The sequence below is a fragment of the Cavia porcellus genome, unplaced genomic scaffold (assembly GCF_034190915.1).
Source record: "Cavia porcellus strain 051 isolate PalLab524CR breed Dunkin Hartley unplaced genomic scaffold, mCavPor4.1 scaffold_3, whole genome shotgun sequence".
Taxonomy (NCBI): domain Eukaryota; kingdom Metazoa; phylum Chordata; class Mammalia; order Rodentia; family Caviidae; genus Cavia; species Cavia porcellus.
The window spans coordinates 119,077,163-119,083,856 of record NW_026947486.1 but is presented as its reverse complement, the minus strand read 5'-3'; the positions used below and the strand labels follow the sequence as shown (position 1 = coordinate 119,083,856).

General features: G+C 43.0%; 1 protein-coding gene across 1 annotated transcript in view; it reads left to right on the top strand.

The window, feature by feature from the left end:
- The first annotated feature begins 2,898 nt into the window (after nt 1–2,898).
- Gabra3 (gamma-aminobutyric acid type A receptor subunit alpha3) overlaps nt 2,899–6,694 on the top strand; it is a 393,665-nt gene continuing 389,869 nt past the window's right edge. The window contains exon 1 of the mRNA XM_063246537.1: nt 2,899–2,918. The gene's annotated coding sequence lies outside the window, so the exon portion shown is untranslated. The remainder of the gene's footprint in view (nt 2,919–6,694) is intronic.

The window sequence follows — 6,694 nt, the reverse complement described above, 5'->3', positions numbered from 1 at the left end:
TATACAATAAATCCTTGTTAAATGAAGCAAGAAAGAGAGCGTGGGACCTAATTATCCAAATGAAGTCACTTGGCTTTCATTGTGGAGAGATAGCTTTGGGAAGACGTGTCCAAGGGAAGAACACAGTCACAGTGGTACTTTGGAAGAATCCTTCTGACACTCTGGGAAGCTGGAAGCAAGGGCGGCTGAGGGGAAGGAGAGCAATTGGAAAGGTGCTGTGTACCCCTGCGCCTGGCAGTGGCAGCTGGGCAGGGGGGACCAAGTGTCCCAATGAGGGCAGCTGAATAAATGGAATGAAAGAGAGAAACAAATCGTCTTCAGACAGAATGAAGGGATAATGAGGCTGACAGCCGGAAGGCAAGAATCCAGAAGGAACAGCACCGAAAGCCACTTCTGCTCTGGGGGCTTTTAATGAGTTGTGGTTTTGGTGGCATCATGGAGAATGGGCACAAAATTCAAAGTTCAAGGCTTAACCAAACAGTACATTTGGTAAGCTTTCTCACCACTGGCAGCCGAAACCTTGGGCAGTACCCCCTTTTCAGCATGTCAGTGGTCCAGGAGTAATGCGTCCTTGTGGACTTTCCTGTGGAGATCCGCATGGCCTGAAGAACCCAAGGAATTGGAAGTTCTGCTCTTAAAGTGGCCTTAGACAAAGAATGTTCCTGTACATTTGAAAATATCACAGTCAATGAAAATACTTTCTAGAGCCTGGGATATAGCTCAGCATCAAAGCGCCTGCCTGGCATGCACAAGGTCATGAGTTCGATCCCCGGTACCAAAACCAAACAAACAAATCAAACCAAAAACCCAGAAAATACTTTCTGTAGGAAGGTGTTACCATCCTGAACCTAGAGTCATTTATACAATATTATTTATTCAATAATATAACGGTGCACAGTCAAAGATATGCTCACATAAAATTGGAAGTACATTGGAAATCCAGTAAAAAACAATAGAAAACAAAAATAAACCTACAAAGGCTTCAGATATCAGACTTATGTGACATATGCCACAATAACTCTGCTTTATTGTATTCCATAAAATAATAAACAAGCCTGGAAATATCTTCAGGGAGCAGGCAATCATAAAAAGTGATATAGCAAGTTTTCAAAAGAATTGAGTAATATGTCTATAACTAAAAAACCCTACTAACAAAACTTGAGAATTTAGTGGTTGGGTTGAACAGAGGGCTAAACTCGACCAAAAGGGAATTATCGACTTGGAATATACGGTACAAGGAATTGTTCAGTGTTCTGGCAGGAGAAACAAGTTACACTGGAGAAAATAAAGAGGGAGGATAAGATATGCAATGACTAGAGTACGAGGCTGCCATACATTTGACTGTAGCTGCAGAAGGGTGGAAAGAAAAGCGGAGGAGGAGATGATTGCTGGGAATTCAAATGTACCCACTGCAAGCAACCTAATGAACTGTGGGAAGGAGAGACTCAGACTGCGAGTTGGGAATTCGACCCCAGACTTTAAAGTGCTTTTAATCAACTTTTCTATGAAAGCTTATTTTCTAATGATGTTATCAATTTCATTACCAGTTGACAAAATGCATTCGTTAAAAAATTGTACTTGCTAGAACAACCTGACACGTAGGAGCCCTTCCGAGTGGTCATAGTGGGAAAGCTATTGTCCTATAATTATATGTCCTGTCCCTCGTGGGCCACAGAAGAGATACATATTCTTCATGGATGTGCAGTGCAAGTGGCAGCTGAATTTGAAGGCTGGAGAAATGTGTTTATGTGTGATTTTTGTAAGAAAGCAGAATAAAGCCAATCTTTGGAGAAAACTTTCTTTCTCCTCACCACCCCCTCAACTGTTGCTCAGTTTCTAAGGCCAAATCTAGAAAATGAACAGTTCTGTGGGCCTTCGAGTGTCTTGCTACACCTTCAGGATAAACCGTGTTCTTATTCACTCTCGCTCAGCTATGTAACGCTGGACTGAAATAAAATTCCTGCGGAGCTTTGCGTTTGTAATAAACAAAGCTAAAATGCAGTGGGCTGTTGGGAGAGTGCGTACTCTTTCTTTGTTACTAGGATTATTTTTAAGTATACATCTTGTTGGGGATGTGGTAGAGGAAAGTCTGCTCATGTGGGAAGTTGCATTAGAGTGTCTGTGTTTGTTTCAATATCCTTGCTGCATTTATTTGCCTTCAGAAGTCTTCTTACGTGCTCCTAAGAGTGAAGGCACAAACCTCCCTTCCCTTCAGCAGTTGGCATGTGGCCAGTGAGTTTGCGCTGGCTCACGAAGAGACACGGTGCTGGACCTTTGGTTCTACGTGCCCACGGTTCCTCCTCACTTTATTCTGCCACCCAAGCCCGTGTAAACCTCCCCTTTAGTTGTTTTAGGGTCTTCCCTCCCTTCTAGTGGAAGGACAGGAGCAGGAGCAGGAACAGGGAGAACGCTCTGCTAACTCTCAGGTTTTCCCTCCTGCTCCAGGGACAGGCTCTAACATACACCATGAAAAGAAAAGAGCATTTGGCTACAAAACCCCAAGATCCAGATTGGAGCTCTAGCACCAAATACCCAAACACCTGTCAGCCTCTGAACCTCAGCTCGCCCACCCGAAGAAGGGTGGTGGCGGTGGCGGAACAATCTGGACAGAAGGGATCTTATCCTTCCCAATTTCCTAGCCCTGCGGCCTCACCTGTCGCACCCCTCTGGCCTTGGGGGCACTGGAGTTTCTAGTTGCGTCCACGAAATGGCTGTTGGTTACTACCACATTTATCCACCAGGGGGCCTCAGCTCTCCTGGTCTAACTGTGGAAGGGACCTTGCTGTTTTATCTAGTTTCCCTAAATCCAAGGGAGCCAGGCTGATGTTTATGAAGAGAACCTTCTCGAAAGCTCAGCGAAACGGTGGTGGTGGTGATGCTGATGGAGATAACCGCAAGGAGAACAGACTTCTAAGGGAGTGAGTTTTAGTGTATGGATAGATGGGTTTCTATTTCTTTTTTGTACTGTTAGGGTTGGGTCCATTTTATTTTAATTGACACAGTAATTCTGTGTGTAAATGGGATTTCATTTGCAGGATGTAATGTAAGTGAAATAAGCCACTCGTGAAAGTTAAACACCTTCGGGTTCATTCATGTGTTCCCTATACAGTTCTTGCTATCTTTAGTCTTTTTGAGAATAGTAGGAAAGGTAGGTGATGTTCCTAAGGTGGTTTTGAGTTGCATTTCCACCATGATAAGTAGTGTTGAACCTTTTGTCATATATCTGTTGGCTGTTTGTATGTATTTGTTATTGGAAAACTATTTAAATCTATTGCCCACTTTTTATCAAGTTATTATTTTGTGGTGTTTTAAAAATTCCTTACATATTCTGGATATCAAATCCTAGTCAGAGGTATATTTGTCAAACAATTTTTCCCATTTTGAAGTTTATCCCTTCCTGTGGTGGTCATTTCTTTGCTGTACAAATGCTTTTTAGTTGATGTAATTCCATTTGTCTATTTTTTTCTTTTGTTTCCTATGCTTTTGGGGGTCTCATTAAAAAGAAAAACCTTGTTCATTTCAGTGTCTCAAAGTATTTATCCTGTTTTCTACTAGTAGTTTCATAGTTTTGTGGCTTACATTTTAGCCTTTGATCCATTTTGAGGTTATTTTCATACATGGTCAAAGATTGGGTACACCTTTAATAAACTGGAGTCCCAGCTGCCACCTACCACTCTGCTCTTCAGCAGCACCAGGCCACTCCTGCTTCTCTTTCCAAGTGGCAAGAAGTAGGGAGGATCCTACAAAAAACCTGTACGTGGGCAGCCCTCACAGTTGCGGAGGGTGCAGCCCGTGTGGCCATATGTGGCGCTCTGGTGAGGAGAGCTCCGTTCTTAGGCGCCCCCTGAGCCTTCCGAGTCTTGGATGTGTCCTCCACTCATTGTCAGTTCTTCTGACCCCCTTTGGCTCCTAATTTTTAAACCATTGGGTCCTCAACTACATTTTCTTTGCTTAAATTCTGTATGACCACATATTCCTTTGGCAGCAACATGCTCTAAACTTGTTAGCAGTAATAATTATAATAAGGCTTTTAATTGGTCATCAACTCTGGCCCCTTGTACTTTCTCACATTGCTCCCAATGGTACTTTTCTCCACGGTTTCCGAGACACAGTTAACAGTGCTCACCAGATATTCCTGGTGCTCAGTTTACCCTCTAGGCCAGTTGAGTGGAGCCAGGTGACTAGTTTTCAGCCATGCAAGGAAAGGATAACAGGTGCACACTGTTTTCAGAGTGAGCTTTGGGATGTCACTTCAGCTTTACCTGTCCTCTCCCAGGGGATCTTGAAAGCCAGGTGTTGAAATTGTGACTTCAAAACTGGAGAGAACCTAGATGCTGAGTCCTAGATGGAACAGAGAGGAGATGGCCTACATCTGATCTGTGAGAGCTGGAAATAAAGCTTTGTTATGCTAAAACTCCTAAAATTTAGGGATTTCTTTTCACTTCAGCAGACTTCATAGGTAACTAACTCATTTCCTTGCCTTCTCCCAAAGCCTGTATGTTCATCACAAGGGCCGTGCATAACAGTTTCAACAAAGAGTTAGGGTGCCAGTGAGACCAGCATGCAGTGCATGAGGAGAAAGGAATAGGAGATGGGAGCAGATTGGAGACAGGGTCAGGTCCTGAGACATGGTAAATGGCTGTAAGACTTTTGACTTTTACACAGGGAAGTGGGAAATGACATGGAGTTGTACACACAGGAGTGACATGATCATACTTGTATTTTTGAGGAATGGCATATTTGGGGGAAGAGGCTGTGGGGGAAGGTAAGGGCAGAAGCAAGCAGGAAAGATTTGGATGTGGTTTGGATGTCCCCCTCAAACAAATGCATCAGAGGTTTGGCTCACAGAGTGACAGTGTTGTAAGATGGTGTGGACTTTGTTTTGTTTCATTTTTTTTTCTTGAGACAGGGTCTTGCTGTATAACCCAGGACAGCCTTGAACTCACAGTGATCCTCCTGCCTCAGCATCCCAAGTGCTGGGATTACAGGCATATACTATCACATGCAGCATGATGGTGTGAGCTTTTGAGAGGCTGCTAGAGAGCTCATGGATCCATTTTTGTGGGCCATGCACTCAAACATTCCTCCTAAAATCCTGGTTAGTGTTTGAAAGAGAATTGTTATAAATGTCTAAAGCTGGTTGCACCCAGTTTGTCTCTGGTTTCCTGTTGTTTTGAGCTGTAATCATTTCTTCCCACTTGTTTCCTTACCATTTGTCACAGGACTCTCAGAAGAGCCTGTATCATGATGTTTGGACTTTCAGCCTGTAAAACTGTGAGCTTAATAAACCTTTTTTGTTTGTAATGACACCTCTCTAGGGTACTTTGCTGTAGTAAGAGTAAGTTGACTAACACATAGAAACATCAGTTGGGAAATTACTACAAAAACACAAGTAACAGATGATGGACTCAGACCAGGGTGGTAACAGTGAAAGTGATGAGAAGTAGTCAAGTTGTCACTGAGTTGAAGGATTTCCAAATGGATCAGATATAGGGTGTTAAAGAGAGGAGTGAAAAAGGGCTTTAAGAGTTTTGGTGTGATCAACTTGAATAATGGAGTACCATCCAGTGATTTGGGTTAAAACTCCTATGAGGAAGATGTTAAGGTACATGGGAAACCAATAATTTGCCTTTGAACATATTAAATTTACTTCTGTATTAGGCATGTAAATGATGGTGCATATAAATTTAAGTATACGTGAGCCCTTTCTCTGCCTAGCAGATTCCTACTCATCCTTAAAGGCCCAGCCCAGCTGTGCTGTAGCAATTTCCAACTGATCCTGCATAGATAATGGCTCCTTCTCTCGTGTTACAAAGATGCCTTCAGTAAACTTCTAGAATAGTGATTTGCTCATGTGCTGCCTTTTATCTCTCTCCATGATAGGCTGGAAGCTCCTTTGGTTCAGGGACTGTTTCCCATTCACCTCATGTTTGCCTGGAACCCAGTCCAGGTCTAACTTAAGCTGTGGTAGGTACTTGAAACATCTATTGAGTGAGGCATCCAACAAACCAAGAGAAGAAATGGCTGTGCTGTCTACTGACTCATCAGAAAGCTCATCAGTAAGAACCTGAGCGCCACATGTTGGGGGTCAGGAGTGAATACAATGGCACTGCTGCGTGACTTTGTTTACCTTTCATTTTAACAGCTTTGTCACACATTTCTCAAGTGTTTTATGATGAAAGGGTTCTAGAATTGTGCCTTGAACAGACTCTGCTCCTTTTCTAGGAGTCAGTGAAGTTTATAGGGAGACGGATTTTGGCCTAGACATACTTCTAATGAAGAAGGCATCAGAGTTAGATATAGGGGCTCGAATCCCAGCTCTAGCCCTCATCAGCTGTGTAACAAGTCACTTTCTTCCTTTGATACTCAGTTTTCTCATATGTAGTAGCATTTGAAGTTGTGTGGATTAAGTGAGATCAAGTCAGTAAATAATCTATCACACTTACTGACATAATATTTGTTAGGGAAGAGTGTGTTAGTTGTTAGTGTGTCTAGATGTCCCCCTCACAAAGCATCATGGGATCATAGGTGGAGTTTTTTCAGAGGTGGCTGTATCTAGGGTATGTGATACTGGGATTAAGTGTGTGTGATTACTAAATTAGTTCACTGATTGATTTGGCATCTTTCTGGGTATGGATAATGGCAAGGCCCACCCTGGGTGTGGGTGGCACCATCCGAGGGCCAGATAGCCTGG